Here is an 18,477-nt window from a genome sequence, read left to right as displayed (position 1 = left end):
CTAGGTTTTTTATTTTGTAATTTTTGGAAATTATGTAATTTTTAGGAAATTATGTAATTTTTAGGATTATGTAATTTTTAAAATTTTAATGAAGTTGTAGGTTTTTTTATAAATGTTATGTGATTTTTATAAATTTTTTGTAATTTTTTTTAATATTCTGCCACACGGTGCACCCAACCCACGCCCCGTCATACCCCAAGGACACGTAACTAGGCGGGGGGGGGGTCCCATTCCACGTGTCAACAAATGCCCCAACCCAACCCAAGCCCCACCATACCCCACGGTCTTATGTGTCGCCTACGTGGCAACACTTTTTTCTCACCCAAGCCTCCAACCATGCCCCCATAACACATAGCCTAACTAGCAAATTGGATTCATGTTGGTTTAGATGATTTTGTTTCTGATTATACTTTTAATTTTAACAGATTCTAACTTTTTTTTTTTATGATTTTAGCCATTTGTTTTTATCATTAGTTCTGAACAGATTACACACCCAAAAGAAACACAAAGCCACCGAGTCAAAACAAACACAAACTCCCGATCCGAGTCACTTCTTTCCAACTAATCAAAACCCTTCATTTTAATCTCCACCAATCAGAATAAAGCACACGGATCCACTATTTCTCATTCAAAAGTCGTTGCGAACTCAACTTCCACGCATATATATAACCAGGTATTATTTACCTGATTAGCCTTTTCGCAATCTGAAACCCTAGTTCCCAAATCCATCTATTCTCACCTTTTCCAGTAAGAATATTATGCATTTTCTTCTTTAATCGTTCATCAACAGTTCAAAATTGGTTGATTTTGTTCTGACTGTGTTTTTCTTTTGAAATTTATTAAGATTTGTTACTTTGATTCGCAATGGCTCGTACGAAGTAGACCGCTCGTAAGTCCACCGGTGGAAAGGCTCAAAGGAAGCAACTTGCTACCAAGGTATTTGATTCTTTCAACGTTTTGTACAGTTTTCATTTTGATTTTGTTACAAAACTGTTCGTCGTTTATGATTGTTTTTTTTTTTTGTGACGATTTGTTTATGCTGCTAGGAAATCTGCTCCAACAACCGGAGGAGTGAAGAAGCCTCATCGTTATCGTTCTGGAACTGTCGCACTACGGTGAATTGGCCAAACATGTTGTTTCTGAGGGTACTAAGGCTGTTACCAAGTTTACTAGCGCTTAGAGGAGATTGGTTTGTTGGGTTAGGTTTTGCTTGGTTTATGTAACTGGATTTTGGTAATTTGATGTAAAGCTAGTTAATGTTCATTTATTAGTTTGACGTAAATGAAAGGAAGAATAGAATTGTTCTCAGATAATCCGCCATAAAATGTTCTTTAATGTTGAAATTAGGTGTATGGTTTTTGTGTAGTTTGGATTTTATTGTGTTATTTGAATAAGTAGGTATTTTAATTTTATGGGTTTGTATATCAAGTCATGTTGGTTTTTTATATTTATTAAAGATTTGAGTATAATGATTGAACGAAAAATAATGAAAAAAATAATAAAATTTTAAAGTTTCTTAATATCAATTGTTAAATCCTTAGCAAAAAAACCTTACAAATTTGTAGCTAAAACCTTTCAAAATCTGTAGCTATATTCGTAACAAAAATCATAAAAAATTTGAAACAAAATTTTTCAATGGATTTGCACAAACTGTTGAAAATTTATATAGTCAAACTTGTAGCAAAATTCGTAGCCAAACTCGTAGCAAGTTCGTAGTTAAATTTTGTAGCAAAAACATTGCAAATTATCATAGCCAACCCAATCGTAGCAAAACTACTTCGTAGCTAAAAATAACCATAGCTAAAAACATCCGTAGCTAAAATTTTCCATAGCTACACGTATCCGTAGCTAAAAACAATCGTTGCTAAAAGTTTCCGTAGCTAAAAACATCCGTAGCTAAAAACCCATAGCAAAATTTCGTAGCAACCTTCTTCATAGCAAATTCGTGGCTAAAATACCTACGACATTTTTTGTAGCTAAATTCGTCGCAAACATAATTTCCGTAGCTAAAGTTCGTAGCAAATAAATTCGCGACGGGACTTGTAGCTACGAATCAAATCCGTAGCAAATTCGTAGCAAAAAGGGTGTTTGCTACAGATTTGCTACGGATTTGGCCGTAGCAAATGCCTATTTCTGTAGTAGTGTAGACTAGGACTATCCTGTCTAATTGTTCTGACTTCATACCATCATATATAGGGGTGTTCATCAAATAACGAATTTTCTAACTAACCGAATCGAATTATCCATTTTTTTTGTTTTTTACCTGGATTCGTATTTGCTTTGAATTTGAATTCAAAATTTATGCCCAAGTCAAACTTCGATTGGATTCGTATATGGAACTTGAATTCAATTAAATTCGAGTTGATTCAAATTCATCAAAGTAATAAATTATTTTACTTTTATTTTTGAAACTGCTGCAAACTAATTATTTTTAACATAAAAAATACTAACACATAAAATTAATAAACTATCATTATGTCAAAAGAGAAAAATTATAATTATAACACCCAAATCCAAACTTAAAGTAGTAGGTTAGAATTTAGAATTTAGTTACGAATATAATCGAGGATTTGACCCAAATTTAGATTTTTTTTTTCCATGTGTGTGTATGTAAATAAAAATATGTATGTATAATTTGAATTTGAGTAATCTTAAACTACTTTACCCATAGGTTTGTAAAATACTTCGGTAATCTTAAACTAGTTTTATTTGAAACGTTAATTTCACAAACTGTATTTAAATCAATAATAATTAAACTGATTTGTTGGAGTCCTTTCGATTAGAAAGGAGCTCTCCAAAAATAATCGTATGCTACTTTAGCGCAACGAGCACACGGTATTCTTTAGTAAAAGGCGAAAGAATAGTTCGCTCTGTGCTCATTGCATAGCTGGGTACTTAATTCAAACGCAGCTAGTCTGCTTATATACACACTTCCTCACTTTCTAACTCATTTAACTAGACGTTGTGGGACAGGTTCTAATTCCTCACTTGGTTGTTATTTTACTTCATGATTTAAGTTTTAAAATCATGTTTATTAATTTCATGTTTTAAGCTTTTTAATAGATTTATTTGCACTTTTAATTTAAGTTTATGGTTTGTATCTAAATTTTAGTGGATTTAAGTGCACAAAGTGAATGTATAAAATGTTGAAAACGGGTCAAAATGGACCAAGAAAAAAAGACTGCGGGTCAGGATGAGCACCTATGTGTGAATTGGAGAAGTCGGAGAAAATTCTTGTTACCTTATCCAAACATGTTGGGTTTTAATGGGTCTAAACGAGCTGAGCCGAGCCCGAGCCCGACTAGGCTCTAGCTCGGCTCATCGTGTTTTTATGAAGGTCGGGCTCGAGCTTGGCTTGGTTCGAGCCTACTTATTTGAGCTCGGGCTCGGCTCGCGAATAAAACCAAAGGTCAGGCTCGGCTCGGCTCGAGCTATTTTGAGAACAACCTCAAACCAGCTAAAAGCTTGGCTCGAGCTCGCTTCTATATTGCTTAATGGAGCCAAAGCTCGGCTCGCCAATGGTATTATCATTATTATTATATTATATATAAAAAAAAATTGTTTGGGCTCGTTCTCGGGCTCGATAACTAAACGAGCTCTATTTAAGGCTCAAGCTCAGGCTCGGCTCGTTCAAGCCTTTAGCCGAGCCGGTCACGAGTAGCTCTGGGCTTGTTTACACCCTAGCCATTTTATATGGCTTTTGAGTTTCAGTTTTGTGTAGATCATCTTGAACCATGGTTCAGTAAAAAGCAGAAAACTTATTAAAACTGTGATTTGTTGGAGTCCTTCCCAATGGAAAGAAGCTCTCCAAAACTCTCCAAAAATAGGCATATGCTATTTTAGAGCAACGAGCACACGGTATTCTTTAGTAAAAGGCGAAAGAATAGTTCGCTTTGTGCTCATTGCATAGCTGCGTGCTTAATTCATGTGCAGCCAGTCTACTTCTATACACACTTGCTCTTTTTCTAACTCATTTAACCAGCCGATGTGGGACAGATTCTAACTGCTTTCTTAAGCTCTCTCCATATACTTGTATTTGGTTGTTACTTAACTTCATGTTTAAAGGTTTAAATTCATGTGTATTACAATAATTTTTTCTTTATTTTGTTGATTAATGATAATGACCGGATAGAAGAACTCAAAAAAAGTGCATAGACTTTTCATGAGTATAGAAGATAGTGATCTTGAAGAACATATCAACCATTTGTTTCAAATATAGCGACTCATGCTCATAACGATATAAAACATCCGCTCTTGCTGGTATTTCGGGCTCGTTCAATAAAATTAAAACCAAATTTTGTATTCATTTGCTTGATTTGATTATGATGTTTGGTCTTTACCCTACACAACAAGTGTTGTGACTTACACATAATATTCAAACTGCAACTTGTTGGAGTCCTTTCAAATAGAAATCATCATCATACTCAGTAAATCCCACCAATAGCAAAGCAAAGGTAGGGTCTGAGGAGGGTAAGATGTAGACAGCCTTACCTCTACCCCGTAGGAATAGAGAGGCTGCTTCCGGTGAGACCCCCGGCTCGATAGTTGTTTTGCATCAAGCCTTGGACATAAGGCACATAACACTTAGCAATCAGGACAAAGACCGATTAGTGCATGTACCCTTTTGTCTTTCAGCTATCAACGCCACCACATGATGCATGATTAACCGTCCTCAGCTTTTAACGTTATTTTCACAAAATTAGTAAATAACGTTAAAATTAGTGCACTTTCACTTTTGCCCCCCGATGGCCTACACATATATACATCATATGCGCATACCGCAAGCGGAGCGTTCCTTTCAAATAGAAAGAAGCTCTTTAATAGAGAGAGGGCCAGAGAATATTCAAAGTGTTATGACACATAATATTAAAACTGTGACTTGTTGGAGTCCTTTCAAATAGAAAGAAGCTCTCGAAAAATAGGCATATGCTATTTAAAAGCAACGAGCACACGGTATTCTTTAGTAAAAGGCGAAAGAATAGTTCGCTTTGTGCTCATTGCATAGCTGCGTGCTTAATTCATGTGCAGCCAGTCTACTTCTATACACACTTGCTCTCTTTCTAACTCATTTAACCAGCCGATGTGGGACAGATTTCAACTCTTAAGTATGTTACTATGATCGGATATCTCGTATTGTCGACATCTGAGACTAAAGTCGATCGACGAACTCAGATTCTAACAAACTGATGAAAATGTTTAAGAAAAATGTCTTGTAAAATAAAAAGTTTTGATAAAGTGACAACATTAGATAAAGGACCGATAAGGCCACCCGTAGTGGGGCGCGACCTCCTGGCAAATCCAAGCATGGCGCCTCCATAGCGCCGCCAACACCACTACGGCGAGCGCTATGGGGTGGATTTTTCCATCTCCCGTTATCCTCTTCGCGGCGTCATCCTCTGCACAATGTTTCCCCCACTCACGTACATATGTATGTATAATTGAAGGGGTTATATAACCCCCTTACCACTACACCCTCATGTGATATAAAGCTCCATATTCGTCACTTGTTGCATAACGCCCCCAAATGGGCTTTATGACTACACATGGTCTAAGTGGACTAACCGACTCGTATGTGGATCAATAAAATGCGAGAAAAGAGTGAAGAAACAGTTTGTAACTCAACATAATCACCTTTAAAGGTTTCTAATTACGTTGTAGGTTTTTATTATTCATTTTAATTAAGTTTTAAGTATTTTTTTCATGCTTATGTTACTAATATGACCTATATATAAAGGGTCATTTGTAATATTTGAGACAATGTGCAAATTATCTGATCATTGTTGATATCTTTGATATTTATTGTGTCGAGGTTATCGTGGCACTTTTATATGTACGGTAGGATTGTTTATTCGGGTCCCTGTCATCGGGATCCAAAACTATTGTTTTGCTTGGATAGCTCAATGAGGTGCGGTTTGGTCGGATTTTTTTTTTCTTGCCAGCCTTTGTAGGAACCGTTCGCATAAATTAAATAAAATAAACAAATTTTATTACTGATTACAATACAAAGAAAGCAGAAAAAGAAACAATACTATTACAACTGAAAAATCCAAAATACAAGAAAGGTGTAGAAGCAGAATTTGACTGAGGCACGTGTTCAACACGCTTCCCTTAAAACAAATTCCGAGTCTCCCAAGAGTACTCGTTTTGTTTCCCAGGGTACAACAGCCGGAGCAGCGTACTGCCGGAGAAAGCCTACAACCCGAAGGCTACCTTGAAGAATGCTGGAGAAGATCTTAATTTTTGTAGAGAGAAAGTTGATTGCTGTTGTTGTTGCTGGTTTCTTTCTGAAGTGGGTATGGAGCTGTATTTATACAGCTCCTAGGTTGAAACAGTCAAAATGAATTAAATGAGAGGTTTAAATTGCATTAAACGTCTTCAATGCAATTTAATACGTCATTTAATTCTCAGTCAAAGCCTATTAACTCGTCAGTTACGAAGCTGGACTGAAACTGCCCTGTCATTCAATGCTGGAAGCTTCTGCGCGCGCGCGCGCCCATGCGCGGTGCGCCATGCGGCGTGCGGCCTCTTGGCTCACTGTCGTGCGGCGTGCGGCCTCTTGGCTCACTGCCGTGCGGCGTGCGGCCTCTTGGCTCACTGCCATGCGGCGGTGCGGCCTCTTGGCTCACTGCCGTGCGCGGTGCGGCGGTGCGGCTCAAGTCCGTCCATGCGGCGTGCGGCGGTGCAGCTCAAGTCCGTCCATGCGGCGTGCGGCGGTGCAGCTCAAGTCCGTCCATGCGGCGGTGCGGCGTGCGCCACGTCACCTTGTGAGTCTATACATGCGCGCCACACAGTCGCGCCGTATTGGCTCACTCTGGTGCGCCGCGCACGGCACAGCAGAACCCATGCACCATGCGCCCAACCGCGCGCCTCGTGTACCCGCGCGCGCATGCGCATGACTGCCACGTCATGCGCCGCATCACCTACCACTTGGTCCTTGCAACCCTTGTGCTTCACCACGCGCGCGCGGTCAAAAATACAAAGGCGGCTCTCGGCGATGCGAGCGTGCGAAGTGCAAAGTGCGCCATCAAAGCGCCATCAAAGCGCCACATTGCGCCTCATCGCCCACGCCACGCGCGCGCGCGCGAGCGTGTGCGAGTGCGAGTGCGAGTGCGAGTTAGGGTGCTCCGCACCCTTCGCGAGGACACTAGAGTGTGCTTCCATGAAACAATAAGGATGGAGAGTTCCACCTTAAATACCCATTTAAGTTCCATCTCTCCTCCTATGTGGGACAAGGTGCTACTTTCCCTTTAGTTTCAACATTGAATGTTCCAAACACCCAACTTTGAGCATCGATATCTCATTCATCTTAGCTCGGTTTTGGACGCGGTTTAGTTCGTTGCGAAGCTCTTCCAACATAGAACACAAACCCACAAATAAATACATAAAACCCGCTCATTTTATTATATTTATTTCTAGTCCAAAATAGGAAAAAATTATTTTCCTATATTTGTGAAAAATGCTATTTTCACCTATTTTTCCAACAATCCCCCACATGAAAAATGCTATTTTCATCAAATTTCCAACAATCCCCCACATGTATGGAAATGGATCTTTTCCTTACACTTTTCAGAGATAAACTTCGACAGTTGAGTATTGCAAGATAGGTAGGTTGAAGCCTTTGAACCTTCTTTTGTGAAGCGCACTTAGCTTACTAGCGGTGTGTAGACGCGATGTCCTTGAACATACCCCCCTTTGTGTAAACGACAATACACTTCACACAATACTCTCCCTGGTTTGGCCAACTCCTCATTGTCGTGTCCTATTATGGTCCTGGAACACTGGCCTGGTTCTGCGAGAGCTCTAGGATTTGCGCACCCCACAAATCCATTTGAAGCGACCCCACTTCTCTCTAACATAGGTGATTCCCATGAATCATTAAAAGCATCATGGTTATTTGATTTCCCGAAATCATTAACCTTAATATGCTTAACCTCACTTCATGTCACTGATTGGAATGGACTAGGAAGTATATGTAACTCCCTTTTATTTAGTTTGGGGTACTCCCCCACAGTGACTCCGTTTTGGTAATATGATTAAGTTGTCCTATTGAACTTAGATCTTGGGATCTCCAGTCAACTAAGTTAGGTTTCCCTCATATTCCCATTAACCACGGGCTTTAGTCCCATTCCTCTTGACGACGTTTCTACTAACTCTCTGCTTAAGCCTTTTGTAAACGGGTCCGCAATGTTATCCGCTGATCTCACATAATCAATTGTGATAACACCCGTTGAGAGTAGTTGTCGTATCGTGTTATGTCTACGTCGCATATGCCTTGATCTGCCATTGTACATCAAGCTTTGAGCTCTACCAATCGCTGATTGGCTATCACAATGTACACATATGGCTGGCAAAGGCTTTGGCCATCTTGGAATATCTTCCACGAATTGACGTAGCCATTCCGCCTCCTCGCCTGACTTATCCAAGGCGATAAATTCAGATTCCATTGTGGATCTCGCTATGACCGTTTGCTTAGAAGACTTCCAAGCAATAGCAGCTCCTCCAAGTGTAAACACGTAACCACTTGTTGATTTGGAATCTTTATTATCCGATATCCAGTTTGCATCAGTGTATCCTTCGATCACTGCTGGTTGTCGGGTATAATGCAGTCCATAGTCTCTTGTGTATCGTATGTATCTAAGCACCCTCGTGATAGCCTTCCAATGATCCGCGCACGGATTGCTGGTGTATCTACTTAGCCTACTCACCGCGTAAGCCAAGTCGGGTCTAGTACATGTCATTAGATACATTAGACTGCCTATAATTCTTGAATACTCTAACTGAGCAACTCCATCTCCTTTATTCTTCTTGAGATGTTGGGAGGTATCAACTGGAGTTCGAGCGACACTCGTATCTCCCGAGTTGAATTTTTCAAGAATTTTATCCACATAGTGAGATTGACTTAACACAAGACCTTCTTGGGTTCTTATGATCTTTACTCCAAGAATCACATCCGCTAACCCCATGTCTTTCATGTCAAATCTCGCTTTCAACATGCTTTTAGTAGCTTTGATAATTTTATCATTACTCCCAATGATAAGCATATCGTCTACATAAAGGCATAAGATGACATAACCTTCATTTGTGTCTTTGAAATAAACACATTTGTCGCACTCATTTATTTTGAAACCATTGTCAATCATGACATGATCAAACTTTTGGTGCCATTGTTTTGGTGCTTGCTTCAAGCCATACAAAGACTTGACGAGTTTACATACTTTACCCTCTTGACCTGGGGCGGAGAAACCTTCAGGTTGCTCCATGTAAATTTCTTCTTCTAAATCGCCATTTAGAAATGCGGTTTTAACGTCCATTTGGTGAACTTCCAAATTTCTTAAAGCCGCTATAGCAAGAACCAATCTAATCGAGGTTATGCGCGTCACAGGCGAGTAGGTATCAAAGTAATCTAGACCTTCCTTTTGTCTAAATCCTTTAATCACCAACCTAGCCTTGTACTTATCAATACTTCCATCAGTTTTCATCTTCCTTTTGAATATCCAACGATATCCAAGTGGTTTGCAACCAGGTGGAAGATCTACTAACTCCCAAGTATGATTTTGCAATATAGAATCTATTTCATTTCTTATTGCTTCTTTCCATTGAGGTCCTTCTGAAGAGGAAACCGCTTCGCGATATGTATTGGGCTCGCCCTCAACCATATAGCTAACGAAGTCTGGACCGAAGGATTTTTCAACCCTTGGCCTTTTACTTCGCCTACGATCGGTTTCTTCAACCTCAGGTTGTTCATGTGTCTTATCATGAACCACCTCATCAACTGGTGTAGATGAACTTTCACCTACTTCAAAATTGGGTGTTGATGACGTTGCATGTGTTTGTCTTCTCAAAGGAAACACATTTTCAAAGTAAGACACAACGTTAGAATTCACCTCCATAATAGTGTTTACGTGTACATCAGGATTCTTGGACTCATGTACAAGAAAGCGATGTGCACTACTTTGATGTGCATACCCAATAAATATGCAATCAACAGTTTTGGGTCCTATCCTAAGAGCCTTAGGAGGTGGTACAGTCACCTTTGCTAGGCACCCCCACACTTTCAAGTATTTGTATGAAGGTTTCTTCCTTTTCCATAACTCATATGGAGTTTCGTCTCTCTTTTTGAGTGGTATCCTGTTCAAAAGATAATTAGCCGAGAGAATGGCTTCCCCCCACAGTTCGTGGCTCACCCCAGAACTTATCAACATGGCGTTCATCATTTCTTTCAATGTGCGGTTCTTTCGTTCCGCCACGCCATTTGATTGTGGAGAGTAAGGAGGTGTACACTCATGTACAATGCCACTTTTTGCGCATAACTCCGCAAAAGGTGCAACATATTCGCCTCCTCGATCGCTTCGCAAAGCTTTTATCTTCTTTTGAAGTTGATTCTCAACTTCATTTTTATACAAGATAAATTTACTTATTGCTTCATCTTTACTTTTTAGTAAATATACATAGCAATATTTAGTACTATCGTCAATAAACGTGATGAAGTACTTATTTCCACCTGTTGTGGGTACCGCTTTTAAATCACAAATATCAGTGTGAATTAAATCAAGGGGTTCGGTTATTCGTTCAACCGATTTTGATGATGTTCTTGTAAGTTTGGATTCAACGCATGTTTCACATTTATAGTGTGAATCAATATGGAATGTTGGTATACAATTTAAATTGATTAAACGGCGTATTGAATTAAAATTTACGTGACCTAATCTACCATGCCATTTATTCGATTCAGAAAACTCAAGCATATAAGTAGAAGTAGTAGCAATTTTATTCATGTTCTTGACAGCCATTACATTCAATTTGAACATTCCATTTTGGGCATAACCCTTGCCTACATACGTTCCTCGTTTAGTTAGTACAAATTGATCGCTCTCAAAAACTAAACGAAATCCAAACTTGTTAAGCAACCATCCCGAGACTAGATTCTTTCGCAAGTCTGGGACATACAACACGTTGCTTAGAGTGAGCTCCTTCCCCGAAGTCCACTTCAAGATCACCGTTCCTTCACCCATGATGTCAGCGGTGGCTGCATTTCCCATATACAGCTTCTCTTCTCCCGAAAGCGCCTTGAAGGTGGTAAAGAGACTTTTGTCTGCACAAACGTGACGGGTCGCGCCCGTATCAACCCACCAACCTTTTGGAGTGTTGGTCACAGTATTGACCTCATCCATCATTGCGCTTTTGTCGGAAATCATTGCCACCAAAGGCATTCCGTCTTCATCCACCATGTGCGCACGCTCACGCTTTGGTTTCTTGCATTGGTTAGCCCGATGCCCCGGCTCGTCACAGTTGTAACAAGTCCCTTGGAACGTTTGAGGTTTCTTTTTCACAACCCCTTTCTTCGGTCCAAGGTTGCTAGCCTTTGCTTTCCCTTTTCCTTTGTCCTTTTTCCCCTTGCTCTTCGCGCCCTTTGAGGATTGCCCATGCTCAACCAGATTTGCGCTAGCACTAGGCTGCACAAGGCTGTTTTTTAGGGCGATCCTATTCTCCTCTTCTATACGAAGACGAAGAACAAGGTCCTCCACCGACATTTCCTTCCGCTTGTGTTTAAGATAATTCTTAAAATCCAACCAAGCAGGAGGTAATTTCTCAATCATGGCTGCCACTTGAAATGTCTCGCTAAGTATCATTCCCTCGGCATGGATGTCATTTAGTATAATTTGCAACTCTTGGACTTGATTCATAACCGGCTTGTTATCAACCATTTTGAAGTCCAAGAAACGGGCGACAACAAATTTCTTTGTTCCCGCATCCTCCGTTTTGTACTTTTTCTCCAAGGACTCCCATAATTCTTTGGAAGTCTTGATATTATAGTACACATTATACAAAGCATCCGAGAGACCGTTGAGTACATAGCCTCGACATATGAAATCCGAATGCTTCCACGCATCTACCGCGCTCAGAGCCTGAGCGTCGGTCTCCCCTTCCGCAGGTTGGGGAGCGGTTTCCGTCAAGAACCTCGCAAGGTTCATGGTGGTCAAGTAGAAGAACATCTTCTGTTGCCACCGCTTGAAGTGTAGACCCGAGAACTTCTCAGGTCTTTCAGCATGATTTGCCACTGTGGACGCTCCCACAGTGTTGGCAGGGGTTCCAACTACAACATTCGTATTGTTGTTGTTTGAGGTCGACATTCTGAAAAAATTAAAATTAAAATTTTTAGTCAAAAAATTCTGATTTACGCACAAACCAGAAGGAAACTACTAAATTTTAATTTTACCACAATTTACTGTTTTGGCTTCTAAGTCCAACTTTGAAGACCAAAAAACAGAAATTTTATAAATTTTAGAACTTACTGATTGGCTTCTAAGTCCAACTTTGAAGACCAAATCAGAAAGTTTTAGCAAATTTAGGACAAGTTTAAATGTAACCAAAAATAGTTTTCAACCAAAGTCGCTCCTTTGAAGATGAAAACTAAAAAAAATCTGTTTTTAAAACACAAACTGAGTGAAATCAAAACTGGTTTGAATCACAAACAGAAAGGTTTTGATTACACGAACGGTTTTAAAAAATTGTTTTAAGATTGTAGGAACCGTTCGCATAAATTAAATAAAATAAACAAATTTTATTACTGATTACAATACAAAGAAAGCAGAAAAAGAAACAATACTATTACAACTGAAAAATCCAAAATACAAGAAAGGTGTAGAAGCAGAATTTGACTGAGGCACGTGTTCAACACGCTTCCCTTAAAACAAATTCCGAGTCTCCCAAGAGTACTCGTTTTGTTTCCCAGGGTACAACAGCCGGAGCAGCGTACTGCCGGAGAAAGCCTACAACCCGAAGGCTACCTTGAAGAATGCTGGAGAAGATCTTAATTTTTGTAGAGAGAAAGTTGATTGCTGTTGTTGTTGCTGGTTTCTTTCTGAAGTGGGTATGGAGCTGTATTTATACAGCTCCTAGGTTGAAACAGTCAAAATGAATTAAATGAGAGGTTTAAATTGCATTAAACGTCTTCAATGCAATTTAATACGTCATTTAATTCTCAGTCAAAGCCTATTAACTCGTCAGTTACGAAGCTGGACTGAAACTGCCCTGTCATTCAATGCTGGAAGCTTCTGCGCGCGCGCGCGCCCATGCGCGGTGCGCCATGCGGCGTGCGGCCTCTTGGCTCACTGTCGTGCGGCGTGCGGCCTCTTGGCTCACTGCCGTGCGGCGGTGCGGCCTCTTGGCTCACTGCCGTGCGCGGTGCGGCGGTGCGGCTCAAGTCCGTCCATGCGGCGTGCGGCGGTGCAGCTCAAGTCCGTCCATGCGGCGTGCGGCGGTGCAGCTCAAGTCCGTCCATGCGGCGGTGCGGCGTGCGCCACGTCACCTTGTGAGTCTATACATGCGCGCCACACAGTCGCGCCGTATTGGCTCACTCTGGTGCGCCGCGCACGGCACAGCAGAACCCATGCACCATGCGCCCAACCGCGCGCCTCGTGTACCCGCGCGCGCATGCGCATGACTGCCACGTCATGCGCCGCATCACCTACCACTTGGTCCTTGCAACCCTTGTGCTTCACCACGCGCGCGCGGTCAAAAATACAAAGGCGGCTCTCGGCGATGCGAGCGTGCGAAGTGCGCCATCAAAGCGCCACATTGCGCCTCATCGCCCACGCCACGCGCGCGCGAGCGTGTGCGAGTGCGAGTTAGGGTGCTCCGCACCCTTCGCGAGGACACTAGAGTGTGCTTCCATGAAACAATAAGGATGGAGAGTTCCACCTTAAATACCCATTTAAGTTCCATCTCTCCTCCTATGTGGGACAAGGTGCTACTTTCCCTTTAGTTTCAACATTGAATGTTCCAAACACCCAACTTTGAGCATCGATATCTCATTCATCTTAGCTCGGTTTTGGACGCGGTTTAGTTCGTTGCGAAGCTCTTCCAACATAGAACACAAACCCACAAATAAATACATAAAACCCGCTCATTTTATTATATTTATTTCTAGTCCAAAATAGGAAAAAATTATTTTCCTATATTTGTGAAAAATGCTATTTTCACCTATTTTTCCAACAGCCTTAATATTATTATTTGGTGTCTGTCATGTCGGACGATTGACGTCCAGACTGTTGACGGATGTGTCAATCGAGACTTTTGACGGACGCCGAGACTTGTACCATCATATGTCTGATTAGGGGCGTACCCAAATGTGTATTTTATAGGCAAAAATCTCGCACCCCTTGAAAGTTTGGTTAAACCCCTCGTTTGCACTCTCAGAAAATAAGTTCGGGTCCGCCACTTGAACCCATAGTTTTGTAAAATACTTGAGTAGCTTTCACTGAATTCATACAGCATAGAATATTCTTAAGTATATTCTAAAGTATAAAAGTGTAAAGAATTGGGCTGCTTATATGCACACATCTTCACTTCCAATTATCCTTAACCAACAACCAGCCTATGTGAGACAAGCCCACCTCTCACTTGGTCTTGTATCAGTATTTGCTTGTTATTTTATTTTGTATTTGAGTTCTAAATCCAATTTATATACCAGCTTATGTTCATATGTAATTTTTATTTATATTTGAGTTTTGAATCAAGTTTATAAATTATAATATATAGCAAACTTGATTATTACTTTTTTAGTTTATTAGTCTTATTAAATATAACTCAAATTTATTTTATATTTGAGTTTTAAATCAAGTTTATGATATATAGCAAACTTGATTATTACTTTTTTAGTTTATTAGTCTTATTAAATATAACTCAAAGAAAAACCAAACTAACATATCAAAGCGCATTTCGCACTATTGAAATGCAGAAGAATTTATTTAATAGTTTTGCTTAATAATGAATTATTATGTATACTAATTTACAATTAGTTGGCTACGGTTATCTTTTTGGTTTTTTCATTTTCACCACAAAGTTTTAGGTTTCTGTTTTGGCAGTGAGCTAAACGAGTGCTAAAGCTGGTTTTTTCTGTTTTGTTGCAAGGAATTATGCTTTCATTTAAAGGCCAAATACAAAGTATAAAAATAATATTATTTTTAATAGCAAAATCTTACATTTGTAGTTTTAACAATGATAGTTTGAATGTGAAGAAACACGGAACTAATTAGGCAACTAATCAGTTTAGTTTATATTTCTACCGTAGTGGTTAATCTTCTAATGAATTATCTGAGCTCCGACTTGATGTTTAATCCTGCAAAACAGAACACCGTCACTCGCCAAGAGGGGAATGTGGGGGTTTCCCTCTTAACCGGGCTCCGGCGTGAGAATAAGCAACTGCTTTGGGAGGATAATTAAGTGCTAAGAGTGAGAGTAGAGGGAACAGAATGTTTAACCTGTGGAGTGAGGTCTCTATTTATAGCCGGAGAGGTGTAAGAGGATATGGGCTGATGGGTCTTGGGCCGGTAATTGACAACATAATGGATATGCTCTTTGTCTCACTGGAGTCGACCGTTTAGTGGCTTCTAGAAGCTCTTCGGCGCTGGCGCGCCTTGATTGGAGCCACGTGTCATTGTTGTCGGCCCTGTCGTCCTTCTGCCATCAGCAAACAAGTGGAGATCGTGGGACAGATGTCTCCGTCCTCTGATTGGTGCCACGTAGGCGTCCTTAAGTACTTCTCGTCAAACGATCGTGGCGCACGATTGAACAGAGCCTGCTGGATGTTCATTGGCTCTTTTTCTCTGCCACTTGTACCTTGTGTACTACCTGGAGCAGCTTTGCGCTGCTTCCTTGTGTGATTCTTGCTGAGCACGTAACTGACCTGCGCGGGGTTTGGGGTGACTGTGTGCTCCTTCAGTATGCTAAGTGCTGTTATCGGAGCTTCTCGTCAGCTAACCCTCGCGCGTCGTATAGTAGGAGATGGTGTAACTCGCGCAAGGCTCGTGGTAGGAAGTTTATTGAATAAGGAGTATGGTTCCTCGCGCAACCTTGATGGAGGTTTGCGCGGCGTTTTTGGGACCATAGTGACATTTTTTTAAGTATACAATATAAACAATATTTAGAAAACCTGAATAATCAGTTGTGTTTTTTTTTTTTTTTTTTTTTTTGCATTATTAATTACAAGTAGTTGGCTCCAATTATCTTTTAGGTTTTCTTTTCATTTTCACCACAAAGTTTTAGGTTTCTGTTTTGACATTGATCTAAACATTTGAGTTTATCTCTTAGACCATTATTTGCTGTAAGGAATTATTGTTGAAATACATGTATATATATATGTATATATATGTCATTTATTTGTTATACGTTTGGGCTTATAATCTGTTACATATAATTATATTGTTACCGGGCCTATACTTTGGGCTTATGAGTATTTGTGGGCTGATAAGGGTTTAAGGTGTTTACAGGTTGAAAGTGTGAGGGCTATATGTGTAAGTTCAGAAGGACCACGATCATCTCTTGGCTTTCTTGTGGACTAAAGTGTAATTTTTCTGTGTTGGGGGTATAAAAGGTGTTCATTAGTTGTGAGAGATTATTTTCTCTCACATTTTTCACCTACAACACACGCCTATTCTTTCTTTGTCCGTTCAAGTTGTTACGCTCTTTTGTTGATCTGTTGAAGATCTTGTTTAGTTGTTGATCCGTTGTGGATCCAGTATTGTTGTTTGATACTGTGGATCATTGTATTTTGGTTGTATCGTTCTGATTAATCAACTGATAATCATCGGTTGATCATATCTCTTTGTATTTTGTTATATAGATCTTACCATTGGTAAGATCTTGATTTGTAGGGTGTTTTCTGGATTAGTTAACATAATAAAAGTTTTCCGTCGCCGTTTTGTCACTATATTTGGTGTTGTTGTCTATTTGTGATTGATCCATACCATTGTTAACAATTATGCTTTTATTTAAAGGCTAAATACAAAGTATAAAAACAAGTTTATTTTTAATAGCAAAATCTTACATGTGTATTTTTAACAATGGTAGGTTTTGAATGTGACATTTATTTAAGTATACAATATAAACAATGTTTAGAAATCTGAATAATCAGTTGTGTTTTTTTTTTTTTTTGACATTATTATTATTATTATTATTATTATTATTATTATTATTATTATTATTATTATTATTATTATTATTATTATTATTATTATTATTATTATTATTATATACTAAACAACAAGTAGTTGGCTACAATTATCTTTTTGCTTTTTCATTTTCACCACAAAGTTTTAGGTTTCTGTTTTGGCAGCGATCTAAACATCTGTCATAATCTAGCCCTTTGGGCTGTAGAGTTTATCTCTTTGACCATAATTTTGCAGTAAGGAATTATGATTTTATTTAAAGGCTAAATACAAAGTATAAAAAATAAGATTATTTTTAATAGCAAAATCTTACATTTGTATTTTTAACAATGATAGGTTTTGAATGTGACATTTTTTAAGTATACAATATAAACTATATTTAGAAAATCTGAATAACCAGTTGTATTTTTTTGTCATTTTGGTTTAAATTTTATTGAAAACGGAGTTGTGTCCGAAATGGAGTACTTTTTTAAATCATATGCTATATCGAGTGTCAATGTTGTATCGTATCATGACAGAAAAAAGGTACCAACTAAACATCAGTACCGATATTTGTATTATCGGAACAAGTATCGTCATTTTTTATCGATGTAAAACACAACTTTATTTTTTACACCGTTGTTTTCGATCAATGTAAAACATGACTTTATTATTTTGGATTTCACGACTTTATGTATTACATCGTTATATTCGATCGATGTGAGACCAATTTTTCATGACTTTATTTTTTGGGTTACATTAGACAACTTTTGTGTAATATGAGACCATTATAAAAAAAAATTATAATAAACTATGTTGATTACAGCTACCATAACGAATCGAATAATTTACTTTTTTATATTGTAAAATACATGCCGTATCAAGTGATATCACCACATAATCCTTGAACTTTAATTTGTTGGAGTCCTTTCCAATGGAAAGAAGCTCTCCAAAAATAGGCGTATGCTATTTTAGAGCAACGAGCACACGGTATTCTTTAGTAAAAGGCGAAAGAATAGTTCGCTTTGTGCTCATTGTGTAATGCCCTTAAATTTAAAATCATTATTATAGAAATAAAAAGAATAATAGTAATTATTTATTAAGGAAACCCTAAATGAGACACCCAAGTAAATTGGCATGAACCCTAAAAATTTTTAGAACAATAGGAATCAGGATCAGGGCCCCTAAAACTCAGGGGGGGGGGGGCAAAACCCTAGTTACGATTATCTAAATAACTTGCTGGCCGTTTTGAATTTTACAATTTTATCAACTCAGCTAAGCTACTTAGACACGAAGCTACCTATAGAAAATAGGTGACCACTCGCGTAGCGCGACACGTATAGGGGTTACCCCTCGCGCTACGCGACAGGGACAAATTTCGCCTAACATAAATTACCAATAGCGTAGCGCGACGCCTACAAGTGATACCCCTCGCGCTACGCGACAGGGTCAAAATTCGGGTATAAATAGAGCAGTTTGGGACTTGATTTCTGGCACAAAAACGACGAAGAAATTCGTTATAAACACTGAGTTATAGCCAAAATACTAC

At 39.2% G+C, this 18,477-nt stretch overlaps 1 long non-coding RNA gene, 3 other non-coding genes and 1 pseudogene across 4 annotated transcripts; 1 reads left to right on the top strand and 4 right to left on the bottom strand.

Moving 5' to 3' along the window:
• The first annotated feature begins 593 nt into the window (after positions 1-593).
• LOC110863708 lies at positions 594-1,410 on the top strand. Its single transcript, XR_002549305.2, has 3 exons — positions 594-747; positions 845-936; positions 1,047-1,410. It is a non-coding gene; the product is annotated as an uncharacterized LOC110863708 (long non-coding RNA).
• A 1,359-nt stretch (positions 1,411-2,769) lies between these two features.
• LOC118479988 lies at positions 2,770-2,890 on the bottom strand. Its single transcript, XR_004861629.1, has one exon. It is a non-coding gene; the product is annotated as a U5 spliceosomal RNA (small nuclear RNA).
• Positions 2,891-3,800: 910 nt separating this feature from the next.
• Positions 3,801-3,912, bottom strand: LOC118479977 (annotated as a pseudogene).
• Positions 3,913-4,887: 975 nt separating this feature from the next.
• Positions 4,888-5,008, bottom strand: LOC118479966. The gene has a single exon (XR_004861608.1). It is a non-coding gene; the product is annotated as a U5 spliceosomal RNA (small nuclear RNA).
• Positions 5,009-17,852: 12,844 nt separating this feature from the next.
• On the bottom strand, positions 17,853-17,972 carry LOC118479999. Its single transcript, XR_004861639.1, has one exon. It is a non-coding gene; the product is annotated as a U5 spliceosomal RNA (small nuclear RNA).
• Positions 17,973-18,477: the final 505 nt, after the last annotated feature.

The sequence above is a fragment of the Helianthus annuus genome, chromosome 6 (genome assembly GCF_002127325.2).
Source record: "Helianthus annuus cultivar XRQ/B chromosome 6, HanXRQr2.0-SUNRISE, whole genome shotgun sequence".
Lineage (NCBI taxonomy): Eukaryota > Viridiplantae > Streptophyta > Magnoliopsida > Asterales > Asteraceae > Helianthus > Helianthus annuus.
The sequence above is the reverse complement of the archived record's forward strand: the minus strand, read 5'-3'. Positions and strand labels throughout refer to the sequence as shown.